This window comes from Armigeres subalbatus, chromosome 3, assembly GCF_024139115.2.
Source record: "Armigeres subalbatus isolate Guangzhou_Male chromosome 3, GZ_Asu_2, whole genome shotgun sequence".
NCBI classification, from domain to species: domain Eukaryota; kingdom Metazoa; phylum Arthropoda; class Insecta; order Diptera; family Culicidae; genus Armigeres; species Armigeres subalbatus.
In genome coordinates this window covers 234530974-234552458 of record NC_085141.1, presented here as the reverse complement: position 1 = coordinate 234552458, position 21485 = coordinate 234530974, and the positions used below count along the sequence as shown (strand labels likewise).

At 38.7% G+C, this 21485-nt stretch overlaps 2 protein-coding genes across 12 annotated transcripts in view; both read right to left on the bottom strand.

Moving 5' to 3' along the window:
- Positions 1–21485, bottom strand: part of LOC134220944 (protein muscleblind-like) — a 666328-nt gene that overhangs the window by 69512 nt on the left and 575331 nt on the right. The window lies entirely within an intron of this gene.
- The window catches only part of LOC134220941 (muscleblind-like protein 1), a 413633-nt gene that overhangs the window by 376729 nt on the left and 15419 nt on the right, over positions 1–21485 (bottom strand). For 10 of the 11 annotated variants that reach the window (XR_009982128.1, XR_009982129.1, XM_062700086.1 and 7 more), the window contains exon 2: positions 11293–11328. The exons of the other annotated variant lie outside the window; for it this stretch is intronic. The gene's annotated coding sequence lies outside the window, so the exon portion shown is untranslated. The remainder of the gene's footprint in view (positions 1–11292; positions 11329–21485) is intronic. 11 annotated transcript variants of the gene reach the window in all.

The window sequence follows — 21485 nt, the reverse complement described above, 5'->3', positions numbered from 1 at the left end:
ACTGAATTAAGAAAAAATCTGGAATGGGCAGGGCAATTCCCCAACATTGTTGAAGGTGGGATTACCCAGAATTCTTGGAGGAAGGATTCTTCAAATTCTCGTGGGAGTTATTAACCAAAATCCTTGCAGAAGCAATCGCTGATGGTGGAATATCTCTTAAATCCTGTGAATGAAATAAACCAGAACTTTTGGAGTAGGAATTTCTTACGAGAAGAAGGAATCCCCAGGAAACCAGTTATGTACTGTGGAAAAAAAATACAAAATTCATGAAAAAATTAAACGATTCACACACGGTGCAAATTTCATCGGCACCTAAAACTGATCGGCTACGATTGAAGCAGCAACTGAACTTCGAAAGCAGTTAGAGGATATGATGTCTGGTGAGTGGAGAAGGATTTCGGCTGAGGAAATGGGTTTCCAATATCCCAGCAGTAGGAGCTCTCGGTAATTCGATTGTCAGAAAGGATTATTCTAGACCCGGATCCGGCTGTCGAAACACTTGGACGAACATGGATGCCGAGTACCGATCAACTACGAATCCAATTCGACATTCCATCACGTCCCATCACCGACAGCACAACTGCCTAAACAGCCTGCCGCTGGGGCTCACAGGTGCCGTTATTGCCACGGCTAAGATAATGATGCAGCTCCTATGGAAGATCAAGGATGAAAACTGCCAGGCATTGGATAAATTGGGATCAGCGGCACCCGTTACCTTCTACGGTGGGTGAGTTGTGGTGGGCCTTTTACGACCTGGACACTGTGAAACTGCTTCTGCGATGCTTCGATTAAGGCCTTTGGCGGATGCGTGACCAGAGGTGCAATTTATCGACAGCGCCTGCGATTCTTTTATTATTTTTTCTCTGTGCTCCCTCCCTGCCTATGATGATGCCTTTCTGTCAAAAAGATAAAGCAGGAGAAGTGCTAACTCGGTTTGCCAAGAGCGGGCTGAAGCTGATAATCATTGGACACAAATTTGCTGTTTTTTTCTTTCAAGTGAAAGTATTCACCATGCACCATGGACTATAACTGCGGGCTGCATGTTCGGTGAGGAAAGAGGTCTTTTGTTTACATTATCCCTGATTGTTGATGCTAACCATTTTCAGTCTTCATTGCTATGAAGTGAGTGTGAACAGCTAATGGTACAAATATTCTACAAATCTCACTCACTGTGTCTCAGAATTCGCAGCCCTGCTGAGGAAGATGAGGGAAGTGAGAAAGTCCGGTTGTTGTCTTCGAAATCAAAGGTGGCGCCGTTGAAGACACAGTCCATCCTAAGACTAGAACTTTGTGGAGCGCTGTTGATAGCACAACGAATAAAAGTTCGTGAATCTGTTAAAGTTCCAGCGTTTTTCTGCTCCGAATGTGTGGAATACTTGCGTTGCAAACCGTGTTTTGAAAATTGAGTCTAGTACAGATTCGTCACAGTAACGAAATCCGGAGGACTTGATTTCTTCAAAGTTTCTTTTGAAAATTCTTCGGAATTTTCTTTGGGAAGGTTTTTGGAATTCACTCGGGAAGATCTTCCGAATCTCCTCGGAACTATCTTTGGAATTTCCTCGGGAAAGAAATCTCTTTGAGAAAGTTATCGCGATGTCCAGGGGAAAATCTTCAAAGTTTTCTTTTTTTTTTAGTTTATTTATTTTTTTATTTCGTCAACCGACGTAGACTAGTACAAATACATATACATGTTTTTTTTCTTTCGTAATGCTATAGTAGATTATGAAATACAATAAAAAAAGCATTCGGAAAGCATTCGATTTTTTTCGGAATTTTTTTGGATTTTCCTCGGGAAATTTTTTAAATATCAATTCAATTCATTTTTTTTCAAATCAATTCTTCAGTTTTTTTTCGGTCATCGGAATTTCCTCGGGGAAGTCTTCGGAGCCTCCTCGGGGAAGTCTTTGGAGTTTCCTCGGCAATCTTCTTCTTCTTCTTATTGGCATTACATCCCCACACTGGGACAGAGCCGCCTCGATGAGCTCTATGAAAACATATTGGATGGAAGAAGTGTCTTCCTTTTGCCTACACACTACTGTCGAGAGCGCGTCCATCGCCATCGTCGATTTGCGATCGGAAGCTCCAAGCTCGGTGGAAGCCCATCAGCAGGCGGAGGTTGGTTGATGCAACAGCGCGCGGCGGGCGCGGTGGGTGAAGTAACGCGTTTCTCGTGCCTTACGTAGACGATTATGATGATGATGACTCTACACTGAGACGTTTGGTTCGATGTTGGTTGCTGTGCCACAAGGTCTCCTACTCGCCTCTTGGAGGCCCGATTCGAGGACGATGACACTCTTCTTCGGTGATGGTGATGCGATGTGCCGTTGGAAAATGTCGTAGAAAATTGCCATCTGAAAGTGAACATTGGTCGTCCTCTATGGGTGTGAAAGGAAGCAACATTACCGCCGTTGGTGGTGGGTAGGCTTCAAAGGGTTCAGATGGTTGCAAACACGTTAGTGGAGATTCTGAAGCTTCAGTGTGCCACTGAAGGCAGATAATTGTAGGGTAGATGCATTGGTATTGCCGTGAAAATAAAAAGAAATACAGAGGAAATTCAAATAAAATTTTCTATAGAAACTCATTAGAAAAAATCATTAAAGTTCAATAGGTCTTCTTATGGAAATTTGAAAAAAAAATCCTGTTAGTTTGGAATAATAATTTAAATTTATATAAATTTTGAGCTATCCGTTGATGGTTTGATCGCTTGTGTGCTGTCTTATCGAGCGTGCAACTCAGTTCGTTGTTCGACGAGGAAAGAGAGCGAAGTCATAGCCTGTTATTCACCAGTCAACGTCGGCAACCGACCCGTTACACTGATAATATTTGCATATCTGTCATCAATGCACGCTGGAAGTGGATTTCCCAATTTCTAATATATCTCACCCTCACATTCCCCATTTTCTCTCATTAAAAAGAGAAAAAAAACATTGGCTACTAAAATAACTTTTATCGCATTTTTTCAAAATTACAGCCGAGTCTAATTTTACAATACAGTATCCAATATTCGTGCTCAACTCCCATATTCAAAATTATCCTTGTTCAAATTTCAATTCAAATATTTCAATCCTACGCCTAATACGATTTTTCAATACGATACTCAATGTATGAACCCGAAATCCAATATTCCTATTTTATACAAAACCAAACAATCGAATAAAATATTCAAGTTTTTTTTTCAATCTTCCCATCATGAATTGCTCCTCATTGCAACTGGTTTCTGGTCTACCACTTACGTGCTCTACAGCATTTCCACAGTAATCAATTGAAAGTTTTACATATTAATTTTATATATCGTTTTTTATATATTAATTCTAATATTAATTTCAATATGTGCAACCAAGCCAATTCCTACCTTCAAATAGCTAATAATCATGTTACCTCACCCATTATCAAAATCAAATATTTCATTCAATTCCAATATCAAAAAACAATCCAAATTAAATCTTTCAATTCAAAACCCACATACAAATACGCAAATGCATATTTACTAATCAAATTAATCCTGCCTTCCCTCTAACCCTCTTGAATTGTCAACCATTTCATGTTCATGATCCTGCAGCTTTTCTGCAAATATATCCAGCTTTTTAATCCAAAAGCAATAGAACTCGATCCGGCGGACTATATCCAATGAGGAGAGGTCGTTTGGCCGAATGCCACTAGGCTGAAAGTTGTTTGGCAGAATATACCATTTGGCCGAACAGACCATTAGGCCGAAAGTCATTTGGCCGAAAGGGTCGTTTGGCCGAAAGGGTCGTTTGGCCGAAAGGATCGTTTGGCCGAAAGGGTCGTTTGACCGAAAGGATCGTTTGGCCGAAAGGGTCGTTTGCCTGAAAGGGTCGTTTAGCCGAAAGGGTCATTTGGCCGAAAGGGTCATCAGACCGAAAGGGTCGTTTGGCCGAAAAGGTGGTTTGGCCGAAAGGGTCATTTAGCCGAAAGGGCCATTTGGACGAAAGGGTCATTTGGCCGAAATGGTCATAAGGCCAAAAGAGTCATTTGGACGAATAAAAGAGACGTCTCACTTCTCACTCTTCATTTAAAAGTGAGAAGCGCAAAGTCTCACAGTAAGAAGTGGGAAATGAGGAATGAGAATTGAGACATCTCCTAATTTCTCACTTTTCAAATGACCTATTCGGCTTAATGACTCTTTAGGCCAAATGACTATTTTGGTAAAATGACCCTTTTGTCCAAATGACCCTTCCGGCAAAATGACCCTTTCGGCCAAACAACCCTTTCGGTTAAACGACCCTTTCGGCCAAATGACCTTTCCGGTAAAACGACCCTTTCCGCCAAATGACCCTTTCGGCCAAATGACCCTTTCGACCAAATGACCCTTTCGGCCAAATGACCCTTTCGACTAAATGACCCTTTCGGCAAAACGACCCTTTTGGCCAAACGACACTTTCGGCCAAACGACCCTTTCGATGAAACGACCCTTTCGGCCAAATGACCCTTCCGGCCAAATGACCCTTTCGGCCAAATGACCCTTTCGACCAAATGACCTTTTCGGTCTAATGACCCTTTCGGCCAAATGACCCTTGTGGCTTTATGACCATTTCAGCCAAACGATCCTTTCGGCCAAATTACCCTTTCGGCCAAACGACGCATTCGACCAAACGACCTTTTCGGCCAAATGACTTTCGGCCAGATGGGTTTCGGCTCAATGGTTTGTTCGGCCTAGTGGTATTCGGCCAAATGGCTTTCGGCCGAATGGGATTCGGCCCAACGACCAAAACGGGAAAAGCAAAAACAATATCGATGGCTGCACAAACATATTCTGTATTGGTTCTTTAAGCTTAAACCAATCAGTCCGGCACTCTCATATAACACCTTCAAAATTCAAATTTGAATAGTTGCAGAATGTTTTAACGTTTCTTTGACGCGAACAGTCCGCCCCTCTCATACACAACCTTTACCATCAAAAACTGCAACAATCCGCTACTCTTCCAGAGCACCTTCGATAACACAATCAGAAAACCGATGAGAAAACAAATCATTTACGCTGAAAACAAATCATGTTAAATCGAAACCGATAAGAACAACAAATCATTCAATTTGGCACCTTCGACATTACAAGTGGAAACCGATGAGAAAACGAATCGTTTGCTTTGGCGCTACTCTAGAGTTTTTTTTCGATATTTTAGCTCGTTTAAGTTAAACCGATGAGGCCACAAATAACTTATTCCGGCGCTTTTCTAGAGCATCTTCTACGTCACAAATCAACACTGATGAACAAATCATTCAATTCGGTGCTCTATCACGGATCCGCGACGTTAGGCATAAGTACGTTAGGCATAATGGACGTTTGGCATAATTCTGCCTTCTTTATGTTATGGGCTGTTCTTTGGGTCATTTCATGCCTAACGTACATTATGCCTATCGTACTTATTCCTCACGCCCAACGTCGCGGACCCGTGGTAGAGCGCCGGATTGAATGATTTGCTCATCAGTGTTGGCTTGTGACGTCGAAGACGCTCTGGAAAAGCGACGAAATAAGTTATTTGTGGCCTCATCGGTTTAACTTAAACGAGTTAAAATGTCGAAAGAACTCTAGATTTTAATTAATTTTAATTAATAAATATAGAAATTCGAATGATTTTTTTATAATTCGGATGAATTTTTCTTGGAACTTCGGATGAATCAGTGGGAATTTGGATGAATTTCCGTTCAAGTTTGGATGATTTTTCTTTGAAAATCAAATAAATTTCTCGTGGAAATTCGAGTAGTTGAGGACGATGCTTCGTAACAACAGTCTGATCCTCATGGGTGAAAACTTCGATTAGGAGCGGAGCTGACATTTAGATGAGCAGTCTTTGGAACGTTCGGTGGTGAAACAGAAGCATGCATATACCGCTCTAATCCAAACAACAAGTCACCAGTCAGCTGAACTGATGTTCAATGAAACTCTTCGTGTCATATCGTTATTGCTGAAACCTGCTACCGTGATGTATAAAATCAGTAGAATATAGTTTCCATTCCATTTCCGAATCCAGGGATATTATTTTGAAAATCCCGAAAGTCCCGAGATATCAAAAAAAAAATCCAAAAATCCTTCTTAGTCTGTATGTTTTGCAAATTTTGCTCCTCCACCTAACACTGAGCTAGTCGTTTTGAGCTTCTTGTCTCCAAATAATTCCTGGTCTAATCTACTGCCCGTAGAAATGATCTTTCCTTCAACGTTTGTACAGCGATGCTTGCTCTGCCGACCAGCTCCTGAATGTTTTGGACCGAGGCTCCACATGGACTTCTGCCAACCAGCTCCTGAATGCTTTGGTAAAAAGCTCCTCTTGGACTCCTGCTGACCAGGTGAACATTCCAACCTCCAGATAAATTCCGTACGACGCTACCCACGACTCACGAATCCAATCCATGATCGCACAGTGCCGAACGATTTATTCGGCCAATTCATGGGTACCGTGGTATTACGATTTTGTGGCTAATCCATCACTACTAAGCTCTAGATTCGAAACCATTACTGGGCCCATAACCTGTTGGCAATAAGGGAGTGCTGCATCTACTGACGGAAGATTCAGTCAGTCATTGTGTTTTGTTTTTCTTATATACCCAACAGGGTATACGATAGCATAAAACCGAAATTTGCTTTTGAGATAATGCAAAATGATTGAGTAAAAAGTTAGCAACGAAATTGTCTTTTTTTTTGTTGCTGAAGAAATCGGATCTGTGTCATTATTATCTCCGACGTAAACAAAGTTTTGTTTTATTTTGTTGCTTGTTTTGCATGCGCATCCATGAAAAAACAATTCCCTGCATTTACAAGATTCAACCACACACTTATTTTTTTCCACATGATTTTTGGCATGATCTCAGTAAAAGAGACGTTTCGGTTGCTGAGATATGGAAAATATTTAGCCGATAATCAGTAGTGGACGAAATATTCTAGCGGAGTTAAGTTCTTAAATTTACTACGAGCTCGAAAAAGATAAACGTAGTGCGCCGATTTCGCAAAAAGAATATCATCGGAACTCTGAATGTCAAACTTTTTTTTGTTTGCTTATTCGGAAGTATGAACATTAGGCTACTGTGATTAAAAACAAGGGCATTTGCTTTAAAAAGTACCGCTCTGAGTAAAACAGGTTGATCGCAAGATTTACCGCGCCATTAAGGTGATTATACAATAAAGCCAGAAATCGGCCATTTTGTAAACCACGTGCTTTTTTAATATTTTTTTCAAGAGCACGAGGCGAAAGAACCATAACGCGTATGGGGCTGAAATAATGGTAGATCGTTTGCTTAGTTATGGGGCTGTCCACAAACCACGTAGACCGAAATTTCACTTTTTCAAACCCCCCCGTCCCCCCTAGTAGACTTTCGTAGACTTTTTCAAAACCCCTCCCTCCCCCCAATGATGTCTACGTAGACTTTACCAAATTTTACAAAACATCATATGTGATTGAAAAATATGGAAATCAACCACGTTTTAAGCAATTCAGCTATTCAATTCCATTTCCATGTAAACATTACAACAAAATTCGAATTTTAAACTTAACAAAATAACACTGAACAAAATCCAACAAAACAAAAATCATATTGAAACGAAATCAAATTTAATCCTCTGTCCATAACTCCTGAAATCAAATCTCAAAGCCAATTAATTTAATTACTGTTGAATTCAATTCCTCCTACTAGAGGTGTGCACTACCATCGCCGACATTTTTGCATCGGCGCGCCACTGATAAAATCTGTCACGCATCTGACCTATAATTCTCAATGCCGGTTCAAAATTATCGTAAATTCGTAATCGTAATCGTAAATTTTCAGAATTTAGAAAAATTTCGAGTTGAAATTTTGAGAATGTCAAGTCTACATTCCAATAAGTTTTGAGTGGAAATTTCGTAAAATTTCCCAATTCATAACCTTGAAATATTCCAAAGAACTCTCCGTGATAATTACGATGCTTTTCTTGAAAATTCCATGTAATATCCCGCTGAATAACCATCTGTTGAAATCCCAAGATTTTTCTTCTAAATTCCAAAAGTTTCCCCGTTAAATAACCCGAGTTACTTTCCGTGAAAATTTTGAATTATTTCCCGAGGTAATTTTTAGTTTAAACGGAAATTCCGAAATATTACCCATGGAAATATTTCATGGTTTCCTATGATATTTTTTAATTTCTCTTGCAAATTTGGAGCAATTTCTTGAGGAAATTTAAATAAATTTTATGGGCATTCCAAAACATATTTTCTAAATAATTTTCGGTGGAAATTATGGAGAATTTTCAGTTAAACTTTTTGTGAACTTCTCAAAAAAAAAATCGAATCAATTTTCATGAAAATTAGAAAGGCTTTTTACAAAAAAAGCATTTTTTTGTGGAAACTTAAACTGTCTTTGGTGGGAAATTCAAATAATTTCTCGTGGAAGTTTTCAACAATTTATTTAGAAATTCTTAAAATTTTCCATCGATAATTCCAAAGAATTTGCATTAGAACTGCCGAAAAAAATTACGAAGGAGAATTTTCCACGGGCATTTCGAATAATTTTGCTTATATTTGCAAAGAATTCCTCGCAAAAATTCCAAAGAATTTCCGAAATTATACAAAAAAAGGCGGGGAATTCCCAGAAAATCTCCAGTGAATATTCTGAAGGGTTTCTCGCGGAAAAAATCTTTTGGGCATTTTAAAGACTTTTTCTTGGATATTCCAAAATGCTTACTTTGTAAATTAAAAAAATCCCGTTGAAGTACGAAATAATTTCCATAGTTTGCAAAGAAGTTCCTACCGAAAATCAAACGAAATTCTAGTAGAATCTGCAGTAAAATCCAAGTGAAGATTTTGAAAAAAAAATCGAATGTTTTTATAGAATACTTTGGAGCATGATAGTTTTAAGCCGTAGCTAAGACTTTTACTTTAGTGAAATTCATTAAATTTTCAAGGAGAAATGCAAGATCGATGACCGGAACATCCTAAAAGATCATATAAGTGAACTTCGCACGAAGCTGCTGTATAAATCGCTTTTAAAAACATAAAATCAAAAGTCTACGTAGACTTTTGGTATACCCCCCCCTCCCCCTTTGTAGACTATCGTCGACTTTTTCGAAACCCTCCCCCTAAAGAGTCTACGTGGTTTATGGACAGCCCTATGCTGAACAATCATAATTTGAGTTCCGGCACTGTACAAAAACTATTACGCCTGATTTGGGCTTATGGAAATGTATGTAAATAAACGTGAGGTGAATTTGAAATTCACCACGGGCTTCATTCTATAATCACCTTAACAAACTAATACGCCATTGGTACGAATCAAAGTGTAATTACAGTCGACTCTCTATATTTGTTCTATATTTCGATATTTCTCCCTATGTCGATGGTTTTCTCGGTCCCTTCGTTCTCCATACATTTGGGCTTTCTACGTCTCGTCTCTAAGTCTACATCTCTACCTCCCTATCTCCACATCTCTCTATGTCGATATATTCGAATTTCTAGGCTACTAGACTATCTTTGAACAATAACAAACACATTGAAAACAAGGGATGACATTTGTTTTGTTGATTTTCATAGCATTTTTTTATCTAGTATTCATTTGAATTTTCCTTCCATTCCTCGATCTCTCCTTATCTCGATGATCCCTTAAATATCGAGATGTGGAGAGGCGACTGTATTAATTACATTTCAGGGATACTGAAAGTAATTCCATGATTTTGAAATTCATTAGTGTCTGATGGATTTTTTATCTACATATATGAAAATGAGCATGACGATAGTTTGCAGTCGCCATCGAGCAAGTCAGTACAGTGCGTGTTTTAGTGGTCGCGAAAATGGAAAAAATATCTATTTGGTGTTCGGAGGCTCATGCCTCCTTAGCCGTGCGGTAAGACGCGCGGCTACAAAGCAAGACCATGTTGAAGGTGGCTGGGTTCGATTCCCGGTCCGGTCTAGGCAATTTTCGGGTTGGAATTTTTATCGACTTCCCTGGGCATAAAAGTAGCATCGTGTTAGCCTCAGTCATGGTATACGAATGCAAAAATGGTAACTTTACTTAGAAACCTCGCAGGTAATAACTGTGGAAGGGCTAAAAGAACACTGCTGCGAGGCGGCTCTGTCCCAGTGTGGGGATGTAATACCAATAAGAAGAAGAAGAAGAAGGCTCATGCGCTTTTCACTTGTATTGCGCTTTGCTCTGGTCGAGACAGCTGCGATCTTCAATAGTTTGCAGTAGCTATCGGGCATGTAGGTATATAAAAATGAGCATGCATTTCCCATTTCACCGATGTGCAAGATTTTCTTGCGAACCGATTCACGTTGGGATCCTCAGTGTTTATATCAACGAAGAATTGGTAAATTTTACGAATAAAGATTAAAAGTGGTCAATATGTGACGTTTTTATGAGTTCACAGGAAAGCCGTTAAGCGAAAGATGGAATCGATCTAATTTGCGACGAAGTAATCTACTAAACAGTAACAAAAAAAAACAACTAGGGCAGGTTCACGGTTAGATGACTTTACCCATTAATGGGTACTATGTTATTGTTGATATTATTCCCACCGTGAAAAATTCACCCATTTTCTTGAAAAAGTGCCACTACCCATTTTAATGAGTAGTGGCGCTTTTTAAAGAAAATGGGTGAATTTTCACGGAATAATATCAACAATAACATAGTACCCATTAATGGGTAAAGTCATCTAACAGTGTTCGTCTACTCGTTTATAAAATTGTGGTGAATATGCTGAGGAAGAGTTTTTGACTGTATAAGGATTTCTATTTCTAGATTCTCGGAATTGTATATGGGGTTTAGGTTTTAAAAGATCTCAAACTTTATAGGCGGACCACCAAAATCCCTCAAATGATGCCAAGATTTGAGTACCATTTGCTTACGAGTCTAATGTCTATCAGTAAGGTATCAAGAGAGATATATCTTGTGTGGCAAGATCAAACTCACCAACTCCGGATTGGCAATCCTACGCCTTTGTTCGCAAGGCTAATTGGTCGGGGTTCAGCCAAAACTCACCAAGCGCCAACGAAAAATAACCGATTTTTCTGCTCAAACTTTCGTTTAGCATATGTAATTGATCGTAAATCGTATCGAATATCCCTGAATCCCATAACTGAGGATATTCTACTCCAAATGTACGTTTAAAGTGATATGAAACTATTTCCGTTGTCCTTTGACGAACAAAATATCACAAGTCAGTCAAAAAGCCGCTTGGTGCGGTTTGGCTGAACCCCGACCAATTGGAGACCGATCATTTTTTCAGTAGAAGTGAATAACGTTTGGTAAACAGAACGCACTAAGAATTATAATGGAACAAGATTTTTTGATAGATAGATCTTTACTACTTACGCAAGCCAACAGTTCCAGTGGTTACAAATTACAAACCTGTAAAGAAAAGAAAATAAAAATTATTATAAATTTAATGTCAAACACCAAATTAAAAAATATATTTCACTGAATTAGCAACATGTATCTATCTATGTAGAATAATCACATACCCCGTGTCGTTCTTCAATTTTTTTAACGCAACAACAAGTCGTATACAATATCAACGGAAGCATTTTTAGTAAAATTCTGTACCATTCAAAACAAATATTAGCGTTGATGATTCGATGAAATCGAATTCACCAACAACATCCCTATCGTGCACGACGAAAATAACTTGAAAGATTTCATCTTCCTAGCCAGTGAGAATGACAAAACAGCTGTCCGCCCTCCACTAGTTTGCCCATGTACGGCAGGGAGCTGGAAGTATATCGCATTAAGTGCACGGGATAGCAAACTGTGTACGCTTCCAAGGATGGGTTACTGCTCCACTTCAACCCCTTTTCGCTTCCTATCCAGAAACGTACCGGGTTCAAGTGATCCAGTCGGAGAAACACATTTCAATAATGTTACTTCGACACCACCATCAGGGCTCGTTTGGCCCCCGCTCCTTGTCGATTGGATTGAGCTTTGCCGTTTCTTGCCGCGTCAGAAATAAGGTGAAGATAATGCAGCCGGGGGGAGAGAATATCGACACATACTGCGACGATAAAGGGAAATAAATGGTGCTCACCATATGGATGCCGATGAGATCAGCGCAGGGACGAGTGTCATCCCACTTTGGCAGTGCTCGGGAAGAAAACTAGTGAAAGTGAACCCAATATCATTTATGCTAAATTTAGCAAACAACCATTCTGTTTGCCGTTCGTTTATAATAGTTTGCTTGAGAGCAATTTGAGGCACAATCTGCCAAAGTTTTCCGGGCGTAATTATAACATTGAACGATACCAACAAGGCTTATTATTCAGTTACGTGTAATAACGCTGGTTAATTTCGGCAACAGCAGCAGAAGGAGCAGCAGCAGCAGTAGCAGCGGTGCTAAAGTGTCCTTGTTCGGAGTCAAAACTTGGAAAATTGCTTCACCATCGTTTGTGAGTTTTCCTTTTTTCGACTGACGACGACGACGATGACGGCGTCGACGTTCAAGAAGGAATCAAAAGATAAACTTTTTCGTTGAATGAGTTCTGTTTCTTTTCTTTTTTTTTTTCGTCGGGGGGGAATCCTTACAAAGCGCACGACAAAAGATTCCACGAAACTCTTTCATGCGTGTAACTGAAGGGTGACAATATAAAGGTCATGTGAGAATGAGGTTAAATATGTACGTGCTCAGGCTTGATAATTTGTGGTAGGTGGAGGAATTGCATTCATTTTTTATGTGAAACAATGTGTAGCTTGGGGGATTCGAAGTGTAGTGTTGGAATCTGTGAAAAATGCTTCTAGGTGTGCACGAAGAAAATCAAAGATATGTAAATTTAGTTCAACTTGCTGTCCATCCGTCGTAATGATCAAACTACTCGTGTACAAATCGTACAGAAAACCAACAGAAGGAAATCCGTTAAAAAGTATGAAAATTGAGTATTGGACGATTCTTGGGAAATAATCACCCGACGATTTCGCGGGTTCTCCTGTTAGTTAGGCCATTCAAGGAAACTTGGACGACCCACTGCAGTGAAGTGCAGGCAGCGTCAGAAGAAGATAACTGACCTCGTGAAGGCCACGAATGTGTTGAGTCCGATCAATCGTCAGCCGCTTCTTATAATCTTTGATACGGCGAAGAAAGCAGATGTTTTTAATAATTATTTTTTTAAATAACAATACTGTCAACTCTCCGAGTCGATATTGAAGGAACCCTCGATTCATGGAAATATCGAGATATGGAATAGAAAATCTTTGGAAGGCTCATTGGAGGGACCATCGTAATTTAGAAAATATTTTCTTTTTTTTACTCCTTTCTTTATTTGGTAGGCACTCTGTGTTTCTAAACCGCTACTGTGCCGAGATATACTGTGGTATTTTTCTGTACAGAATCCACACAGAACCTATTTTTAGATTTCCATTACCATTATTGTTGTCGTTGCCAGTCCATCTAATCGTTAGTCCATTGTGTCCGTTTGTCCATGTTGTGTATCCAACGATCGTTGCATTTGGGGCTGGGAATCGAACCCATGACCATCCGCTTGTAAAGCGAACGTGTAGCCAACTACGCCACGGGACCCCCCATCCAAAAGTATTTACTAATATGGCATATTTTGCTTTCATGGGTCGCAAAATTCGCAATTTTCAGAGGAATATCTGAAGAATTTTCAAAGGACATAAAATCATAAAATCATAAAATCATAAAATCATAAAATCATAAAATCATAAAATCATAAAATCATAAAATCATAAAATCATAAAATCATAAAATCATAAAATCATAAAATCATAAAATCATAAAATCATAAAATCATAAAATCATAAAATCAAAAAATCATAAAATCATAAAATCATAAAATCATAAAATCATAAAATCATAAAATCATAAAATCATAAAATCATAAAATCATAAAATCATAAAATCATAAAATCATAAAATCATAAAATCATAAAATCATAAAATCATAAAATCATAAAATCATAAAATCATAAAATCATAAAATCATAAAATCATAAAATCATAAAATCATAAAAAAAATCTTAAAATCTTTAAATCTTTAAATCATAAAATCATCAAATCATCAAATCATCAAATCATCAAATCATCAAATCATAAAATCATCAAATCATCAAATCCTTAAAATCATAAAATCATAAAATCCTTAAAATCATAAAATCATAAAATCATAAAAATCATAAAATCATAAAATCATAAAATCATAAAATCATAAAATCATAAAATCATAAAATCATAAAATCATAAAATCATAAAATCATAAAATCATAAAATCATAAAATCATAAAATCATAAAATCATAAAATCATAAAATCATAAAATCATAAAATCATAAAATCATAAAATCATAAAATCATAAAATCATAAAATCATAAAATCATAAAATCATAAAATCATTAAATCATAAAATCATAAAATCATAAAATCATAAAATCATAAAATCATAAAATCATAAAATCATAAAATCATAAAATCATCAAATCATCAAATCATCAAATCATCCAATCATAAAATCATAAAATCGAATATACAGTATTGACCCGATTTTGTCACTCCCCGATTTTGTCTACCCCCGATTTTATCACGTTTTCGACCCGATTTTGTCACGTCCCGATTTTGTCACGTTTTCGACCCGATTTTGTCACCCCAAAATTTTTTGAAAATTTTAGTCTTCTTTTTATTTTCTTAAATAATACTGCAAACAACGTTGATTTCCATGAAATAACTTTCACCGCTAGTAGTTCATTATGAATGACTTCTGAGTACCTGGGAAGGATTCTATAAGCATTTTCGACAAGAAAAAACTGGTACCGTTCACGCATTTTGCCTTTCCAATGCATAAAATGATTCATATTTGTGAAATGGAATGAAAAATTTAAAATATTTTTTTTACCGATTTTGTCACATACCCTGTTTTATCACCCCAAAATTCCCCAGGGGGGTGATAAAATCGGGATATTACTGTACCAGCAAAAAATACAGATATCACAGTTAAACAGTCATCTCCATAAGCTTTTCAAGGATATTCCAAAGAATCTCCCAATGAATAACCAAAAAACTCGGTAAGATTCAAAAAGTTTCCAAAGTAAATTCCAAAGAATTTTTGATGAATTTCCAAATGGATTTGTTAAAGAATTTCCAATTTTCTTTTTCCCGAGAAAATTCCTGGATACAAATTTTTCAAGGTTATTAAAAATAATTTTGCGAGGAAATTTCAAAGATCCTCGCGAAAAAAAAATCCAAAGACTGTCCCGAAGATTTTTAAAGATGTTCTCGAGGAAACTATGCAGAATTTTGCAAGAAGTTCTCAACAGTTTCCCTTGAAAACTTTTAAAAAACTCCAGAGATATTAGAAAAAAAATCGCGAGGTAATTCTCAAGAACTTTCCAAGTATTAACTTGAAAAAAACTTGAGTAAATTTCGAAGAATTTTGCAAGGAATTTACTCAAGAAATATTTTAAGGAATTTTCAAAGATTTCCCAGATGAGTTTCCAAAGATTTTACTGAGAAAATATTACTCTTGAAAATTTCCCGTAAAATTGCAGACAGAATAAAAAAAAAAATAATAAAAAACCAAAATAAATCATGCTAAAAAATCTATGGAATCAATTGCCAAAAAATATATCCTCGGCGGAAAATGAGAATGAGGAGTGAGAAGTAACAAGTGGGAAGTAAGAAGTTATGAATGAGAAGTGAGATGTGAGGCGGCTTACATATAACTTTTCTTTTCTTAATTATAATGAGAAGTGAACAATGAGCAATGAGAAGTGGAATGTGTCACTCCTTATTTCTCACTTTTCACAGTGAGGAATAAGAAAACAGGAGTGAGAAGTGAGACGGTTCTAAGCTTTTATCTTTTCTCTTATCATCTTTAATTTCTTATTTTTTCCTCCATCGTAAACCGAAATTTTCATATAAGCAGAGAGACACGAGAAGTATGATGCACGATAAAATGACCATCACCGCTAGATGGGTTTATCAGGGCTTTGTTTATCACTTCTCAATTATAATTAATCACTTAACAATTTTCTCATTCACTTTTGTTTGATTAAACTACATTTTCGGCCTTGTGACCCATTTGGCAAACAATATTTACAGTCGTATGATCAGTTCGACTAAATGCAATTTCTGTTCTTATTTGGCCAAACGACATTTTCAACCAGTTGACTCGTGCCGCAAACTGACATTTTCAGCTGAATGGCCTCTACTAATCAACCTTTTTGGCTAAGTGCATTTTTGGCCGAATAACTTCTTTGACCAAACGATGTTTTTTTCTAAAAGATGAGTTTGGCCGACCGACATTTCGACTATGAGTCAATTTCGGCCAAATATCTCTCGACAAGATGGATTTCGGCATAATTGATTTTTTTTGGCTAAATGACATATTCGGCCAAACAACACCAACAACTAAGCATCGCTTATTGATTATAAATAGCTCCAACATCTTATCTCGGAGATATATTTTGAGCACATCTGTGAAAATTTTGTTTTTTTGCCCTTCAGGATAAGTTTACCGGAATAAAATACTAATTTCACAATCCTTTTTAAGGACACCCCACTTGATACGGATGTTTTGTTTTTTATGTTTGCATGTATGCTGTTAAAAATTACAGTTGTGTGTTGCTTCCGAATTGAATGGGATGCCCTTGAAAACGCGAGTAAAGTTAGTATCGGATTCCGGGAGGCTTGTCCTTAATGATGAAGATGCTAAATCTGGACCGAAACGTCGGAATAAGAACATTGTAGTTCGTTTGAGTGAATAATGAGATTGCTATGCCAAGAACACAACACGTAATGATATTTTGAAGATTTAGTCGATAGAGGTGAGCCAGCCTAGGGCTGCAAGCCTCTTTAATAAAGAAATAAAAAAAAAAAGATTTAGTCAGATCTCTTAAATTTGCATTGATTTTTTATTTTATTTTTTCCCTGAGAGGAGTTATCAACTTTGATAACTTGCCAACGAAAGTTTATTTCTTCTTAAGCAGCAGTGTTGCCCTACACTAATGTTTGTCTGTTCATATCATGAAGTGTTCATATCAATGATCATGAAATGTTAGCTCTGATATTATATTGAGCCACGTATATTACTGCTAGGTTAAGAAAAGCTTCTAGTCATAGACCATTCTTAACCCAGTCGTATTCATCTGATTAAGCAAAATAAGTGAAACTAATTTAAAAAACACAATTCCTTATACATGGACATATTTCCTTATTTTATTCTCTCGAATAAATCAATCAAGAAACCAATCCCATCTTCTCAAATTTAGAATGGAAAATTAAATAAAAAACAAGCATTTTAGGCAAATTTTACATCCGTTCGCTGGAATATCCGCGATCCTTGGTGGGTCGTTTCGTTCGGTATAAACCCAAAACACTCTCAGCTGATTGGCAACAATAACCATTTTCCGGGCTGGCAAAGTACGACAACGCCAATATTTCGCTCTTCCACGCGGGAAGCTTCAGCAACGAGCTGACGCGCCTCACAATTGGCGAAAGCAATAACGCCAGCCGGTAGAAGAATTTAAAACAGCAATTTCGCTTTTTTATCTGTTGGAAATGAGCCCAAAGTGGCTGTTCTGCGTTCTGCCTTAGCGGTTCTTCGCGGCTTTTCATGGAATTGCTGTTGCAAATTGGTACGCTTTCGCATTTTTTCGGGTTTAATTAATTCTTGCAAGGGGCCTTTTTGGCCCAGCGTTAAAATGCGTGGCTGCCTGGGTTCGACTCGTGGAATTCGACCTTTCGTGGTGCATTGCCAGCATCGCGGGGGTAGCCACATGATTTGGGGATGAATGATTGGTAGCTTTGGTTAGGAACCTCGCAGATGATGACTGTCGGAGCTATGAAGCGGCAATGTCCAGCTGGGAGATGGTATGTCAATACTTGTTAGAGATCCTTTAGTTCATTTAGCTTACAATGACTTTAAAAAGACAGTTTTACTTAAGTTTCTATAAATGTACAAATAACTGTTGAAATCGTACATTCTCTTTTTTGATTATTTGATTCGATTATTGGAACAATTCGAAGATACAATTATTCTATTTCCATTCGCTACCAATCGTTGAACCCATCAATTGTCGCAAACATCTCTGCTCCCTTATTTCTACACCACCCTCGCAGCACACTGCCGTGCCTACGAACACAATTAAAAATTACCTAAACAAACCCAATTACCAGTCCTTCGACCACCAACCGAGCCCCGTCCCGTGGCCCTGCTTTCCCTGTTATCTAATGGGTGTCGCGTGCTGAGCCCATTAAGGGACACGCCGGAAACAAAGAACTTTTCACACACGTACGGATGGTTGCGTAAAAGTCACAACCTAAAACCCGGTGACAAAGTCAGTTTTCGCTCACTGTCCCGGCAAAAGAAACGAATTTTGGGTCTACATGCGCCTGTTGGTGTGCGAGTCAGTAAGTGCGGGCTAACTCCGAAAATGGGAACGGATCGCACGTAAACGACGACTACGACGACGACGATGAGGACGGTTACCACAAAGGAATAGTGTGTTAATGGAACAAGGCTTCAACAACGGTAGAATATCTATTCCATTCCGGTTCTGGCAGGGATCCTGCGGAGAAAGGGGTGCGCTAGTGTGCAAGGAGAAAGAGGCCTAAAACGATATTAAAAATACTCAAGGGAATGACACGCTCTCTGTTCTTTGGCCGTTGGACCTGGTAGCAGCAGCAGCAGTCAGCACATTTCCTAGCTGAGGAAACCCAAACCAACCTAGGGAGGAGTCATATTTCTTCGTTGCTCTGTCAAATGTCCCCTGCGCTGATACCCCTGGTGGCACTCACTCACACCGGTCTCGGATAGGAAGAGAAAGGTGTTTGCCCTACCTTTGTTCTACCACCACGAACGTACCGATGTCGAAGCTATTTTCGGAGGAAAGGTTTGGAGCGGAACGAAGCGTATTTAATGTCCTTGCTATAAATCAATTTGACAACAGTTAGGAAAAGTCACTAGCGAGTAGTTTAACCTCTTGTGGGAACACTTACAAGTTTTGACATAAACCTCTCGCTTCGTCCCTCCTGCTCCTCTGCGGGAGATAGTGCTACGGCGGCGGGGAGATGTGTTGTCTCAGCAAAAGTCACTCGATTGAATCAGGAAGCACAAACTGCTTAATTAAAGTTTGCGAACGTGAGAATACGGCACACATTATTTCGATCCAGCAATTACACCATGTCTCTGGAGTCTGGAGCGACGCCCTCTCTGCACCAATATGCCGTTCCTCAGTGGATGGATTCAAAATTTGCAAATTCCCGGCGTATTCCGTTACATAATTTATACAGCCGCACTACTTTAAATAAAACAACCTTGACACGTTCCTTGACACCGTGCGCCGTCGCCTTCTTGGAAGGATGTAAACCCCCGGATGGGCTCCCAGCAGCCCCCAGCCAGGGCACGCGTTCAATGCCGTGGAAAATAACGACTTAATTGCGTTGCGGTTTCTGGCGGTGCGGTGGTGGCGCGTCGTTCATTGTTTTTACTGGAAGCGAAGTGCTTCTGTATTGCGCGCGTACTGCTTCTGGGAAGCGTCTTCTCCCAAGACAACCAACGAACGAGGAAGAAGACAACGTCAGTCTCCTCCGATGATGGTTCCGGTCTATCCCCCTGCTGGAGTGAATGGGCTCACAAAAGCGTCATCCGGTGTAAAAACTTAGCAATTCGGTGAAAGGTGCGAAAATGGGTCTTTAAAATGTTTTCCGGGGAAAGAGGTGCGCACGATTTGGAGGGTGTGGGGATAGCAACCGCTGTCTTTTACGAGATAATGTTGCATCATTTATGGTAATATATGCAGGCCCGGGAGACAAGGTAACTGCCACGAGAATATAAATATTGATGTCTACTGGGTGAAGACTAGTGCTTTAAATTTGGTTAAGGTCGATTGAATTTTGAAATGAGAAGTTGAACGGAAAGTCGCATTATGGTTTGTTCCTAAACAATAAACACTAATTATGTAGGATTAATGCGATTCTCTAGAAGCGTAATTCATTCAAAACCAGGGCTCATTCCAATCAGTTTTTACATTACTCAAGCATGGGAATCCAATTTGAAAGAATTCCATCCACATCCACATTCCTAATATTTGTTGCGAACCACATGGAGAATATTGCTCAGTCAGTTGTAGTAGATGCAGATGCTGTAATACCGGAGAAGGTAGATCAAACCTGAAAAGTGTATGAGTAGGTGGTCGAAGTTGTGTCTTGCAGAGACTTCAAAGATCCAGATATTTGGTTTCAGAAGCGAAGAATGAGAACTCCGACGACAAACTTGACATCGAAACACCAGTCAACAAGTTACCAGTTGTAGGTCGTTGGCCCGCTCATTTCGCAGAAGATCACTTTTCTATCATACGTCCAAACATGCACAGAAGGAACGTAGGACAACGCGTAAGAATCTTCGAAATACGTATTAAGGCAGTGGTTAGGAATGGCTGTATTCCCTACAATAAATAACGGTGTAAACGATCGTCACTTTGCATTGTTCTGGAGGCAGAATACTTCATGCTTAGCATAATTTGTTATTAAATTAAAAAGTATTTTGCATATTATTTTTGGTATTTTACCTCTTATTCATACCTACTTATCGAAATTGCCGCTCCTTCTCGGATATGCTAGCAGATAGATCCATAGATTTGCCGAAAAGCCATAAGATTGGCTACTCCGGCGTTCAACTCGTCCACCCAGCTCTGCGAGTTCGCGAACGAAGAAATAGGAAGGGGTGCTAGGACAAAAGTCATTTGGCTGAATATATCATTTGACCTAACAAACCATAAGGCATAGCCCCATCTGGTCGAAACTCATTTGGTTGAAAATGTCATTTGGCTGAAAATGTCATTCTGGTAAAAATGCCATTTGGCCGAAACTGCATTTGACTGAAAAGCCATTTGGCGGAAAAAGTCGTTTGACCGAATATGTCACTTGGCCGAGAATGTCTTTTGGCTGAATGTTCGTTTGGTAGAAAAGACCATTTGGGCAAAAATATCGTTAAGTCGGTCATTTGGCCGAAAAAAAAGTTTAGTTAAAAATTCCTTGACTATTGCTTTCGACTGTGCTCGATATTTTTCGGCTCTTTCAGTCTTCATGATCAGCTACAACGGGTTCATTAAACCTTCTTCAGGGATTTAAAAAAAATTGATTTTTTTACGATAAAGTAAATGGACCAGTCTTAAAGGTATATTTGTGCTGTTTGACTTACAGACGCTGCGTTTTGTTGTACTTATGTGTGTCATGTCGTAGAGCAGCGGCTCTCAACCTTTTTCTTGGGAGGTACCCCTTCGAACTTTTTCATTAATTGAAGTACCCCCTATGTTTTGCCGTAAATGAAAAAAAGCGTAACTCATAACATATACGAAAAATTGACCTGAAACCTAACGGGGTTCATGGCTCTCCAAAAAGTTGGCAGAAATTTTCATTACACCGTAAGTTTATAGATCAAGCTTCCTGCAGGACTTTCGTAACCATTGGACCTTTTTGGAGGTGGCTTCCGAGCCTATTGAAAGAAGACTCTTAAATGGCGGCTTTTAAGCTACTTAAAAGAAGGCGTCTGAGCATCTTGATAGAT